Source organism: Podarcis raffonei, chromosome 9, assembly GCF_027172205.1.
Source record: "Podarcis raffonei isolate rPodRaf1 chromosome 9, rPodRaf1.pri, whole genome shotgun sequence".
Lineage (NCBI taxonomy): Eukaryota > Metazoa > Chordata > Lepidosauria > Squamata > Lacertidae > Podarcis > Podarcis raffonei.
The window spans coordinates 20723944-20739114 of record NC_070610.1 but is presented as its reverse complement, the minus strand read 5'-3'; the positions used below and the strand labels follow the sequence as shown (position 1 = coordinate 20739114).

The following is a 15171-nucleotide window of genomic DNA, read 5'->3' as shown; positions in this document are numbered from 1 at the left end:
CTGGTCGGACTATTTACTGTGACTGGAAATGGCACTGACTGCCCTTTCTAGCTCGCCGAAGACTTTTGTTATCCTTCCTCCACAGCTGCAGCCAATAGTGATATGGCTTTAAAAACTGGCATGCTGAAAGCCTCTTTCTTTAAAGCAGTGCTGGGCAACATATTGTGTTTTGCTAAGGAATAAAGACTTTAAAAGATAAGGAGACTGCTGCGTCCAGCCTGAGTTATTACCACACAGAACGTTCCTGCTTCTGTTCCGCTCTGTTTACGTGCTGCTGAGTCAGAGGTCCCTGGGGGAAGACCAGAGCCACGCAGCGAAGAAGTGTGCCGGACCCCCGGACTGGCTCAGGTTTCGGAAGACATTGTTCTTTGATGCGCTCTTGGATATGTTCGGTAGCAGAGAACAGAATGGTGGCTCCAAGAAGGACTCATTGAAAATTGGTGGAAAACTGCCTTGGTAGGCTTTCCCTCCCATCAGCACAGGAAGTTTCCCTTACTGTGGCTGTCTGGTAGTGGTGAGCTCCATTTGTTTCACCAAGAAAACAGGATTTAGTACATAGACTAAAGGACAGGTGAATCTGTCTTTACTTTGTTGAGATTGAAAGCCTTTTGTCAAGGTTGGCAAACGTAAATCCCAGCATCTGTTGGTTTGTGAAAGAAAAGACAGAGCAATCAAGGCTGTGCTCGCATTGACTCGGCTTTCCCAAATCAATTAGGGAAAGAGACTTGGAAGACATATGTTGTAAAACAGACCAAACATACTTTAGTGATATCTGAGATGCTGTTGGCAGGGCTTACTTATCCAGCAGGCAGACGGTGCTCAGCTTCCATCTTCCATACATTGGCAGATCAGTGAGAATGGGGAAAAATTCACTGTTGCTGTAGCTGTATGTGAAGACAGAACTAGTTGTATGGTTGGCCAACAAAATAGATAGCACTTAAGAATTTTGGAGTGACACTAGAAGTTGATTCAAAACAGGATGACTTTGTCTGCTGTCCTTAACCCCAGCGTACTCTGAGTTAAGTTTTGATGTCATGAACTGGCAGGACATCAGTTTTTGGATTAAGTTGTGAATGCCACTGGTAATGTAGTTTAAACAATGACATTGCACACACATGCATGCAGAAAAGGTAGACATGAACAGTCTTGGGGAAACACAACATCTTTATGAAAAACACACTAAGGGAGGGGCACCTGTAGAAACATCTCGGAGAGATCTGAGCATTCCCAGTGGCTACAAAATGCTGTCTGACAGTTGAGTGGTGGAAAGGAAGGGAAAGGCTAGAACCCTGAACCACAGCACCCTGTGCTACAACCTTTTACTGCAGGTCTCACTTTGTTCAGTACTATCACTATTTACCTTTTGACACATGCAAAAACAGAATGGTGGAGCCAAAATTATTGGGGTTTTGATCATTTTGAAAAGGCGTTTCTGTGTTGGGATCAGTTGTCTTTCACCCACATATGTGGTGTGTCAGGAGTTGTGGCGGTCAGTCTGAGAGCCTTTACAATCATGTTGAGGTTTCCTTTTCCTGTGCCACCCTCTGAGCTGCTAGGTAGAGGAGGGGAACAATAAGCAGTTCAAGCTGTGCCACTGATAAAATCAGGATTCTGAGCTCCAATGGTAATCAGGTGATACTGGTGAACCAATCCCATGTTGCTTATTAAAGGAGTGGCCATAGGACATATGCATTCATATTGCTGACAATAGTAAAACCTGTTGTGTTTTCTAGTTTACAATTACATATTCTGAGTGATGGAGATTTGTGACCCAAGTGAAATAAAACATAGGATTTATAGTGTGCAGTATTTCTAGCTCTTTTTTCAGCATGTGAATCACTTCCTATAAAACAACATCAGGATAATTAACAGGGAATATGGATAACTCCATATGGTTGTTGGAGCTCTTTTATGTGTGCGATATAGACTTTTCAAGAGTTAATCAGCATGTGCTTAAAATGCTTATGGGGCAATCCTGTGCCATTTTGAAGTGCAGTCAATCAATGACTATTACAATGTCTTGCCATTCTCGCCAGTGATTTTTAAGAAGCACTGTGCAACTCCAGTCAGTATGTGGAATTATGGTTGCACATCTGAGCATACAGACCAAATTTAGCTAAATATCTCAATTAAATGCACAGTTCTGTCAGCTGCTTCTCGTGAGATATTTTCTACTCGGGGGAACAGATTGTGACTTATAAGAACCATAATTAAATCTAACAAAATTGAAAGTACATTATTTTTCATGGTTCATATCAAGAGTGCTTAATCCTTGGTCCTCCTGATATTGCTAACCTACAACTCCTCTCACCATTGGCCATTGAGCATGTGGCTTAGAGTGATGGGATTTGTAGTGCAGTAACAGAGGGTCACAGGTTAGTCATTCCTAGTTTACAGTATAGGGGTACAAACTATATTGGAATGATATCTGAGGTCTTTAATAACCCAGAATATTAAGGTTCAGGCAATGCTGGGTTTTTTTGCATGGATGCATGTATTTACAGAACCTAACTTCAACTCAAACTCTTACCTTTCATAATTAACACAGACTGTATGCATTTGAAAGTCTGGCCTCTGGGACTTAATGCTGGTATGTGAACTGTATTTTCTCAATGTCAGTCATGAAGTCCAGAAAGATCGTTGTCTGGGAATATTGAAGAGGAAATGACAAAATCCTGCGGCAGTGTGGCACTTTTATAGACTTTTTTATTATCTGTTTGTGTGTGTGTTGATTTATGCATTTTCCATTCAATAGTGTATGTTTCTTGTATAGCTAACTCTTTTCAAGATCTTAAGACTATTAAATGACTTAATCCATGGCATGCACCAGCATGCTCTAAAAGCAGTTTGAAGTGGGGAGTGGAGTGGAGGGCTATTGGATCACATAGATATATATTACATCTTGTATCTTTCTATTGCATTACTTCTGTAGTGGCATTTTTAAAAGAAGGCACACCCTTTGGAACTTATTTTATATACAGTGGTACCTCAGGTTACAAACACTTCGGGTTACAGGGGACTTCCGGGTTGGCGCCATTGTTTAATGGCGGATTCCCTCCGAGCTCCGGAGGGAATCGGCTCCGTAGCGTCTGGGTCTGGCCGCTGCGGCGAAGCGGGGACCCTTAAAATCACAGGCGCGGATGCCTGTGAACACAGAGACTCGGCGGGCACCATTTGCGCCCCCCCAATCCGCGACGGAGCCTTTTTAAAGGCTTCGGAACGGAGGCAGGGTGAGGCGTGGTGCTGAGAGTACTCCCTCGCCTACGGAGTGAAGCCGCAAGCCATTGACAGAGAGCGCCAACTTCTTCCAAGACCGATTGGACTCTAAAATATAAACCCGTGAGTAATACGGAGATTGGAACTTTAAAAATTTTTAATTTTGGATTTGGAACGAGCGGGAAGGGGCTAAAAAGGAAGTTCACCCCCCCCTCTTTGTAAACAATCTAAAGCAAAGGACTGGGCAGCTAAGGTCGAGAGAATCTGTTTTTTGTTTTTTAATGAAAGATCCTGACTTCACGGTTTTGATACTATAAGAAGACTTACTGGAGGATAAAAAGAATTTTGGGAGCTGAAATTTCACCCCCCCCCGAGACCCGGGAACGTCCTATGAGAAAGCCTGTTGCATTGAAGATTTTGACAGCTGTCAAGTGAGCTGCTAGTCAGCTAGTTGTCAGCTGGAAAAAGAGAACATTGTTTCTGCTGTTTTTGCTGGTTTACTTGGTATAACTTGTTGAAAATAAGGAGGGCTGATACAAAATAACTGGACTTTTGGTTTTGAGCTGAAAGGAACAACAAGGAACTAAAATCCCCCTAGAGGGGTAATAGGGACATTACATCACAAAAATGGCTGGAGTATGTAAGATCCAAGCAGAATTGGACAGAGCACTCGTTCTCTTGGGAAACTTGCAAGATGAGTACAATGCTTTGTCTACAAAGGTATCACTACTACACTGGACAGTAAACAACAGTTTTGAGCCTGATAAGGACTTGAAACAGGAAGCCCATTCAACTGAACAAATAAATGAAACTGAAAGTGTAGATACGATGGAGCAATATGTTGTTTTTGAAGAAAATGAAGGAGGAGCAGGAGATTTGCAGGAGTCAAAGGAGAGTTACAATATGAGGCCTGACATGATGATAAAAAAGGATAATAAAAAGTGGATGTGGAAAGCCTGGTCTGAATGGGAGTCTGGAAAATGGAGAGATCCCTTTTGGAGGAGATCTGAAGACCTGAGGATTACAAATTTGTTGGTGAAGGCTGGAGCTTTGGGGACATTTGGATTTGAAAGAAATTTGAAACAAGAGTTGGAGCACCCCATAGGCTTTGCCTTTAAGTATGGAGGACTGGCTGGAAGCGACATGGATTCTGTTGGGCCGGAGCCCCTCCGAGACTTGGGGTTTAACATCAAGGACTATCAAAGAGACCGGCAGAAAGGAACTGAGAGAGATATAAGGGCCTCGGATGTGAGATCTCCAGGCTAAATAAATAATATAAAGACTGATGGATATTGGTTGGGGACTGGAACCGGGAAAAGGGTGGGTGGAGGTTGGGAATCCAAAGGGTACATAAGGATAATTTGCTTTTTATATTTTTTGTTAGTGGTAAGGAAATTGGGTAAATCGTGGAAGGGAAATTTTGGTCGACTTTAGGAAAAAGGTTTAAGAATAATCAATGAGGTATAAGTATTGATGTGTAATTTTAATAAGGTAAAATTGGTTTCTTTTCTTTTTAAATTAATTGAAAATAAGGCTGTTAAAAATAAATTGAAGAAATGGAAAAAAGAAGTAAAGTAAAGCAATAGTATGTTAGAACAAATGTTTAAGCTAAGGTAAAGAAATAAGTTAAGGACTTGCTGAACTGACAATCTAAATTGGAATACAAGAAGGGGAGGTGTGAGGAAGTCTGAGAAATAAGGTTAAGAATAATAAGTATTAGAAACTTTATGTGTTTTTTCTATTTTTTTTTGTTTAGTTTTGAATGTTATGTATTTTTGTGTTTTCTGTTTTGTTTATTTTTTGTTTTTGTTTGTTGTGTGTTATTTGAAAATGCTAATAAATATTTAATTAAAAAAAAAAACACTTCGGGTTACAGACTCCGCTAACCCGAAAGTACAGTGGTACCTCTGGTTAAGAACTTAATTCTTTCTGGAGGTCCGTTCTTAACCTGAAACTGTTCTTAACCTGAGGTACCACTGTACTACTTCCTTGGGTTAAGAACTTTGTAACCCTAGATATCACTGTAGTACCTTGAGTTAAGAACTTTACCTCGGGATCAGAACAGAAATTGCGCAGTGGCAGCACAGTGGCAGCGGGAGGCCCTATTAGCTAAAGTGGTACCTCAGGTTAAGAACAGCTTCAGGTTAAGAACGGACCTCCGGAACGAATTAAGTTCATAACCAGAGGTATCACTGTATTGGACAATGCCAAAATGGCACAGTGAATGTGAGCCTTCCCTTGAGAGAGAAGCATGCACTCCATCTCAAATATTGTGGAAGAAGCTCAAAATGGGAAGCAGACAACCCACCACTTAGTGCTTGCTACTTGGTGTGTGATGTCAAGAACCTCACATTACAAGTGTTCTAATTTTTTATCCATAATTGTTGTTTGTATCTTTCCAACTTTAACTAAAATTAATGCAGTGAAGGTAGCTCTGTATTGGTGGTCAAATTCTTTAGTCTCCTGGGTTTAGCATCTTGTCACAGATTTATGATGGTAGATAATTGTGTTATGGCTGTGTTGACCAAAGTATGAACTAAATGATAAATGATTTCTTCGTAATCTTCGTTGACATGTACTGCACAATTATTATTCAAGTTTGTGACATTAGCATGAACTCATTCCACTCTTTATGAGAAACAGATGGAACAAGCAGTCGCCATAGGTATTGCCATGAGCATCACAAACTTTTACCGGATTTTTATTACAATGGACAAGCAGTCGATTATTATAGCTACAGGGATACTGCTGTAGACAGAAGTATTCAAACATAAATTGTGCGTCAGCACTGATAAATTGTGCACCATGTATACATAAAATTCTAATGCATGTGCTTATTTAGAGAGGTATTCTGACATGATGGATAGAGGAAAATTATTCTGATTTACATAGAAATGTGCAGCAGCTAAAAGTTGAAAATGAGTTTGAGGGGCCTTCATTCCTTTCACCCGAATATAATGTGAATTACAATGAGTTATTAAAATATGCTAGTGCTACTTCTAGGAACAAACATATAATTTGACAAAAGTTAGCATGCTTGCAGCTTTGTCTTGATAGCAGTTTACATTTGGAGTTACCTCTTCAACAATTAAGCTGTTATTTGTTGTACAGAAAATGTTGCTTGAAGAATGCTTTCAGAGCAGGAGGGAGAAAGTATTGTAGTGCACTTGCTATCTTTTTGCAGTATATGACACATTTAGGCTACAATACAAAGTGTACCTAGGATTGAATGACACTGTTGAAATCAGTGACCAGAATCAGGGTGGTTGGGAATTTAGAACTGTTCCCTAAGCCTCGTACCTCTTTGAAGAACTGTATTCCTCTTTCTGTCTTTATCCTGATGTGACCCCATCTCAATCCACCTATGGTAGTCAGGTGATTGTTCCATTTGTCCGGGTGTATCTCCTTCAAGAATTGTGACAATCTGACTTTCTTCTACTTACAGATAGGTAGCCGTGTTGGTCTGCCATAGTCAAAACAAATTTTTTTTTTCCTTCCAGTAGCACCTTAAAGACCAACTAAGTTAGTTCTTGGTATGAGCTTTCGTGTGCATGCACACTTCTTCAGATACCTGAAGAAGTGTGCATGCACACGAAAGCTCATACCAAGAACTAACTTAGTTGGTCTTTAAGGTGCTACTGGAAGGAAAAATTTTTTTTTTTGTTTTGACTTTCTTCTGTTTTAGGTATATGCAGTATATGTTAGATATATATTTTAGGTATATTCTATATGCATTGGAAAATGAGTGCTTTGATTAAATGGGCATGATCCAAGTCTGGAAGGCTACAATTACATCAGGGTAGGTCTAGCCTACAGATAACTTCTACAGAGGACTTGTGGCCAAACTATATGTGACCTAGAATGTCAAGACATATAAAAAATAGATTTTTCTCAGAGGAGTCTATGTCAGTCCATAATCACTTGCCACCAAGTTTTGCCTAATCACTTAGTTGTCAACAAGTTTTGCCCAAAAGAAACTGGAAATTGGGAATTCTATTGACTTTTTACAGCTGTATTTTCAAAGATCAAGAAACATTTTTTTTAAAAAAATATAGTGATAATTCTGAGCAATTTGATGAAAAGTTAGCAAAAGTTCTTGGGTTACCAATGTTACTAATCAACTGTTATATGGATATATATAAATTAAAACTCTTATCAGCTGAAACTTTCTTTGGACAACAGTATAATAGCTTTGTTGAGTTAAACTAAAATCACAATGTAGAGAGCTAGCATTTGAATTTCAGAGAATATTTCCTCAGGATGAAGGTTATAGTTGAGAGAATGGAGAAAGATGCTGATGATGAAAGGACAGTGTGTGACACTGTCAAGATGATGGTTTGGGAAGCTCTTTGCAGATTAATATAAATTAATTAGTGCCCAGAACAAATTATCGTAGTTTGCACCAAGTAAATAGAGATTTTTGCATTCAGAATAGAGCATGGGTAGGCAAACTAAGGTCCGTGGGCCAGATCAGGCCCAATTGTCTTCTGGATCTGGCCCATGGACGGTCTGGGAATCTCCGCGTGGATCGCCAGCATGCGCATTCTTTCCCTCTCCCTCACATGGCGGCGGCAGCAGCTCCCTCCCTCCTCCTGGCTTCTCCCCGCCCTGCCTAGAGGAGGAAGGAGGCTGGGCTTTGTCGGTACCAGCAGCAGCAGCAGCACCACTCGAGCGGCCACCATTTTAAGCAGCCCCTCTCCAGAGCCCTTTCACGCACTGCTCATCGTCACTCCACCTCTGCCGCCAGCCCTTGCCGCTCACAAGACACAGGTAAGCAGCCACTGGGGCTCTTGGTGCTCTTGCATCACCCCCCCAAAAAAATATAGTCTGCCCCCCCAAGGTCTGAGGGACAGTGGACCAGCCCCCTGGTGAAAAAGTTTGCTGACCCCTGGAATAGAGCTTCATAAAACTCATGCTAGAACAGAATTTGACAGTTCACACCAATCCTGTGACAAATGACTCTCAGTCTCATGCATGCCCTTCGTAACTTCCTCATATTCTGGCTTGCATCCTGCTGTTTAGTATAAGCCACAGTTTGCCATTCCATCCAAATAGCCAATGTATGCCAGCAATCTATGGTTTGTACTAGACAGGAAGACAGTGGATTTCTGCATGGGAGAAGAAGGAGGAAGTAGCATGTGCATCTGAGGCTTGCTGCAGTAATACAAAGCCATAGTTTGGCATTATATGTGAACCAGCTCTGGATCCATCTTATCTTAGTGTGGCTACTTTGAGAAGCACTCCCAAAGGCACAGTGATTCATTACATCTGTGGGTACTTGTTAATTAGTCTCATTAATTTATAAACTCTAAATTTTCTTTTTAATTATGTACACTGAGAAAAGTGGATAACTCAAGAAGGTAAAGGAAATGAGCAGTGAATGAAGACTTGCTAGCTTTTAATTATGCAAATAAAGACCGCTGTGGATTAATTATTTAGAAATCGGTATGCTTAGAATTGAAAATCTATTTCTGTCATTTGTGTACATGCCTTCCTTACTTGGAACAAAAGAAACGACCTTTTCCCATATATTTTGCTTTGCTATATATTATCATACTTTGGAGAAATCCAGATACACTTCTGGGATTTCCTCCTCCTTGGGATTTCACTTCAGTGGCTTTAAATTGGTGAATTTTTTACCAAACTCATTTTGTCGTTGTGCTCTCACTTCCCCAGCATCCTAGTGTTTCTGTTTCTTAGTTGTGTTGTGCTGAAACTTGTGCTCCAGTTCCTCAAAAACATCTTCCCCTAAAAAAGGGCTTCAATTTTCTGCCTTATTCTCAGGGGCTTGAGAATTTCTTTAGAATTCTGGTTGGTGCCGGATTTTGAGCTTGCCTTATCATTGTAAGGTGGCCCAGAATGATGTGCATGCATTTTTCTTCCTAGCAAACAGTTGTCCAGTTCTTTGCAGATTCGCATGTTCCCTGTAATTCCTAATATAAAGAACACCCATGGGAGCAGTTACCTCAATATAACCTCCCCGGAATTATAGTCACCCAGGGGAGCTGCAGAGTGTTGAACACTAGGCGACCCTCACAAGCCTCCATGATCCCCTGCACTCATGAGAAGTTATTTAAAGTGTTGGCACAACACTAGTTTTAGTAGTCGCACTAGCCATTTCCCCTTGGTAGCAGCCGAATAACACCTGATTTAACAAATGTGTTCATCGATGGTGCAGAATTCTGACTGTAAAGCACAGCTTACTCTTCGGGGATTGGGGGAAATGGCTGAGATGTTGGAGATGGTTCATGCAATGGGATCTTGCCAGGGAAAGGTAGCTTGCCCCAAGCTGATTTTCCATCTCTCCTGTTGTGTTCCAAAACCTTTATAAAACATCTTATTTACTTCACTAGGGTATGCAATGGCCCAAAGCACATCAAATTTAATTTGAATCTTCATTCTCCTTACATTATCACTTCTCCAGTTCTTCTTCCTTTCCAATATGGCTATATGTATACAAATAGAAAACTACGTTGTTGTTGTTTTAAAAAAGAACGGTAGCTAACAGCTTTTCTACTGAAGTTGAAAATGAGGATAGGAAAACGTAGAGTTCTGAATTCTTCATACAGTGTGTGTGTGTGTGTGTGTGTGTGTGTGTGTGTACACACACACACACACACACACACACACACATATATATATATATATACACACACATCCATACACACACACACACACACACACACACACACACACACAACATATATATATCTGTGTTGATCAACCCTATTCCATCCTCCAGACACTGCCATGTTACAGCTCCTAGTATGGTACATGTATTTTTAAATGGTTAAAGGACACACATGCACGTTATATATTTAACTCTCAGATCTGCTTTCTTAATGCTACTTTCATATCTTTTCCCCCGGAGGAAAATTGTTCTGTTTAAAACATGTTGGGACAGTTTGTCACAACTTAGCATAAGCACTTTGGTATCCATCGGTTTTAATTCCTGCATTTTCCTCTTCCAGTCTAATACTTTTACACCTATTTCAGAATTGTGAGGGGAAAATTGAGTGTGCCTTTCATTCATTGCCATTCAGATTTATTTTTAAGCTGCCTTTTATTTCTGTATTATTCAGTCCTTTAAGAAGCCTAGCAGGAATCCAGCGCTTTATATGAAAGAAACCGCATGAAGTAACAGCATGCATAAGTTTGTGATGGCACGGCAGTTGGCTTGTGACCATCACTCGCTTACTCCCCAGGCTGGTGATCAAGGAAGGATATTCCTCTGTTATCTCTCTTGGGGCCAAAGCTCAGCACTGTTAGAAATGGACAAAAATAAACTCTTCAGTATTGTTTGCTGTCTTGATAAATCTTTGCTACTTTAGAATAATGTTTACATCTGTTCCAATGTCCTTTCTCTCCCATCTGCTCTTCGCATATAATTTATCTTTATAGAGCTTTCCCCTTTTAATTGTTCCACTCTTCCAATCTGCTGTATTTACTTCTACATTTAACTACATTTACAACCCCTTCTGTTGACGTTATAATTCCTGAATCAAGTTTTCCTTCTCAAATATCAATAGTATTCGATTCGGGCCCCATTCATGCTTAGCTGCTTCCTGGCCATTGAAGGCATGGTCTCCGCAGGCTGAACTTAAGATCAATTCAAAATGGCCGGTGGCAAGGTTGCCACTCTGGTCATGGACAATGGCTATGGAATGTGCAAAGTGAGATTTGTGGAAGATGACAATTCCCAGGCAGTCTTCTCCACCATTATGAGATAGCTCAGGCACCAGAAGATCATGGTGGAGTTGAGCCAGAAGGACAATTACATGGGGGACAAGGCACAGAACAAGAGGGGTTTCCCCATTGAACATGGCATCATCACCAAGTGAGATGACAGGGAGACAATCACCCCCACCGTCTACAAGTTGTGGGTGGCCACCAAGGAATACCCAGTCTTGCTAACCGAAGCCCTCCTGAACCTGAAGGCCAACTGGGAGAAGATGATGCAGATCATGTTTGAGACCTTCAGCGTGCTGGCCATGTAAGTGATCATCCAGGCTGTGCTGTTGCTGTACACCTCTGGCTGCACCACCAGTCATGTAGGTGTCCCACATGGTGCTCATCTATAAAAGGTACTCTCTGCCACATGCCATCCTGTGCTTTAACCTGGCCATTTGCGTCCTGACTGGCCATATCATGAATATCCTGACCAAGTGAGCTATTGCTTCACTACCACAGCTGAGACGGCAGGACATCAAAGGGCCCTGGACTTCAAGCAGATTACGGCCACGGCTTCCTTGTCATCCTCTCTGGAGAAGAGCTATGAGCTGCCTGATAGGCAGGTGATCACCATTGGCAGTAAGTGCTTCCGGTGCCCCAGGGCCCTCTTCCAGCACTCCTCCCTGGACATGGAGTCATGTGGCATCGACTTGGTGTGAGTCAGGGACTCCACAATGTTTCTCCACATTCTAGAAGTTTTGCATCTGCAAGCAGGAACACAATGAGTTTGGCACATTCATCATCCATCGCAAATGCTTCTAACAATCCAAGCAGCCAACCTCTTCTGCTGGAGTCAATTTCTCTTGGTGCACTGTTTTTATCTGTTAAATTCTGTCCTCTTGCAAAATCTTTAGTATTGCCCTGATTCTTGAATTATCTCTTCCTTTGTGCAACCCTTGTCTACTACTACATTGTCAAGGCTTGTTAGCATCTGCACTCTCAATCATTAATCAGATTTGTCTTCTTTCTGACTCCTAAGAGCCAGTGTGGTGTAGTGGTTAAGAGCGGTAGTGTCGTAATCTGGGGAACCGGGTTCGCATGTCCGCTCCTCCACATGCAGCTGCTAGGTGACCTTGGGCTAGTCACACTTTGAAGTCTCTCAGCCCCACTCACCTCACAGATTGTTTGTTGTGGGGGAGAAAGGGAAAGGAGAATGTTAGCCACTTTGAGACTCCTGAAGGGGAGTGAAAGGCGGGATATCAAATCCAAACTCCTCTTCTTCTTCTAACTGCTTCCATATTCCAAGTTTAGTGTCGGAATAGTCAAGTTCAGTACTTTATTACTATCAATTTTCACTGTCAAACAAGAAAAATTAATAAAAGTAGTGCAAATGAATTAAGTAATAATAATAATTCATAGCCCTTAAAAGACTTCATATTTGCAGGGAAATGTCAATCACTGTGATTCCTGGGGCAAAATTGGGTTTATACTATATTCTCACCAATTTCTGCCTAGGCTCACAAGTAGGAATGATTCTGCATACGTCTCTTACATGGAGCTCAGAAAAAGAAATTAGGGATGTTTTCATAACATACTGAACTTCCTTTGAAAGCCTTGTAGATATCTAGGAGGACTCAGAAGTCATCTAGTCCTTTCTGCCTCAAATTGGTATCAAGCCCTTAACTGGCAAACTCTCCCAAGCATCATTTATGACCCATTCCTCTGTCATAAGAAGTTGCCTTATACCTGGAACCCAGTACTAAGAATCTGTCAAGAATGTATAACTTGCTGTTGAAATGGAATACACAGGATGAGTTGGTTAAATCAGCTATGATTAAATGGGCACAGGACATTGGACATGACATTATGTTTGCTGACTGGGAACAGTTATGGACCACCGGTATAAAGTTTACGGCATGTAATGCCTTAAGAGAGAATATTATGAAAATGATTTATAGGTGGTACATGACCCCAGTCAAGCTTGCAAAAATTTACCATTTGCCCAATAACAAATGCTGGAAATGTAATGAAACTGAAGGTACTTTTTATCACCTTTGGTGGACATGCCCAAAGATTAAGGCTTTCTGGGAAAGGATTTATAATGAAATGAAAAAAGTGCTTAAATGCACTTTTGTGAAGAAACCAGAGGCCTTTCTCTTGGGCATGGTAGGCCAATTGGTGTCAAAGAAAGATAGGATGTTTTTTATGTATGCGACAACAGCAGCAAGAGTACTCTTAGCAAAGTACTGGAAGACACAAGAACTACCCACACTGGAAGAATGGCAGACGAAGGTGATTGACTACATGGGACTGGCTGAGATGACTGGCAGAATCCGAGACCAAGGGAAAGAGACGGTGGAAGAAGACTGGAAGAAATTTAAAGTTTACCTTAAAAACTGTTGTAAAATTAACGAGTGCTAAAATGTTTTGAGTAATGCAAAATAGAATTGCAGCGATAAACAATTGGATATGGGAAAAAGGATTTAAAGGAAGTGCCATAAGTAAATAAAATTAGGGGTTGCTGGAAAGATTTAGAACAAGGATGCAGAAAAAGGAGGTATGGGGAAGTCGTTGAAAGAAGGTTTAAGGAAAAGAAGGTTAAGAAATTATACATGTTTATATGTTTGTTTGTTTTCATATTGTTTTGTATTGTCATTTAATATGTGTTGGAAAATTAATAAAAATTTATTTAAAAAAAAAAAAGAAGTTGCCTTATACCATGCCATGTCAAACCATTGAGCCATCTTGCTTAGTGTTGTCTACACGGACTGGCAGTTTCTACCTGGCGACACCAGGGATTTTCCTCTTCAGTGGTCCTGGGATGACAACACCTGTAGAGCGCTCCCTTCTCAAAGACAACCATGCTGAGTGCTGGTTTAAAAAACAACAGTAGGCTCTCTTCTTGTCAGCAAGTTTTTAAATATCATAAATAGCAGGAGCTGAAACCATTAGAAACCCCTTTGGTTCTGAGTGGGTGATATTTGCATGAAATCAAAGGCATCCATTCAGAGTCTCATGGTGCCTTGGGAAGGAGGGAGTTCCCTTGCTGGCCAAGTTCATTGACATGTGCTAAAGTACATTACACCTCTTCAATATTTCATTCCCATCTTGTCATGCCAAACTACATAAATTTTGGTTTTGTTTTTCCTTTTGCCTACAAGGTCTTGACGCCAACCCTGAATTATGCATGTCCAGGTTGCCGCCCATCTTGCCTCGAGTCCTGGAGGACGTTGCTTGCTTCTTTGCAGGCCTTTTCCACCTGATATTGTTTAGGGGATTTTGTTGATGAAAGGAGCCTGTTGCTGTTTATAAATGGTTTTGTTAATGTTTTAAATTGCAGACTGCTTTTAACATGTGTGTTCTAAAATTTAATATTTGAGGGTTTTGTTTTGTTGTGTTTCAATTAAGGGATGCAGGATGTGTCTGGGAAGATAGGAGCTGGCAAGAGCAGAGGCACTACAGTCAGTTCTAGGAAAGGGGACATATGGTGTGTGAGTGAGGCAGCCCTGACTGACCTATGGCTTGGGCTGTTGACATAGTCACCCCTGAATCTTCTCCTCTCATCCATCCCTCCTGGTGACTTATATAGCCATGGGAAAACATGTGTATTGCTGTATATGTAATGCAAAATAAAACAGTCCATGCATACTTCAACTTTACTTTCTTTTTAGGATAGCTTCCTGGGTCCTTGGGGGTGTGAAACAGAGCGGGGCTAAATACAAATGACAAATGTCTCTGGGGCGGGGCTATATTTGCAATTCTGAAGAGCAAATTCAAGAGAAGACTTGCAAATAAGTTGGCTAGATCTGCCACTCTCTCCCTTTCCAGCAAGGTTTGTTTGCAACAACCTGCTTATTCTTGGAAGTAGCTATTACTCAGAGTTATTTTAAGAGATTAGCTGGCACAGTGCAGTTGCTTCTGTTGCCATGGCCTGTTTCTGTGACCATCGAAAGACTGAAAATAACAATGACATGTCAAAGAGCGAGATACGGACTCAGTAAACTGCATCTGACAAAGTGGGCTCTACTCCAGAAAAGCTGATGCCCCCATGATACAAAATCCTGGGCCATTCTCCTAATTTATTTTAAAACAAGCAGAGCGCCAGAAGGAAGAGGTTCCCCTTCCAGTCCACACCTAAGCCCAGCTCCCTAGAATCATCTGGCATCACTGATTGGCTCCCAAGGAAATGTCTCAACTGCAGTTTGGTCCTGAGCCCCCAAATTGTGCAACTCATCTTCCAAGTCAACAGTTCCTTCTTAGATATTGTCCAAGGGATTAAGATTG

At 41.2% G+C, this 15171-nt stretch overlaps 1 protein-coding gene and 1 pseudogene across 1 annotated transcript in view; both read left to right on the top strand.

The window, feature by feature from the left end:
- Positions 1-15171, top strand: part of SGCZ (sarcoglycan zeta) — a 551579-nt gene that overhangs the window by 296210 nt on the left and 240198 nt on the right. The window lies entirely within an intron of this gene.
- Positions 10833-11606, top strand: LOC128421031 (actin, cytoplasmic type 5-like; annotated as a pseudogene).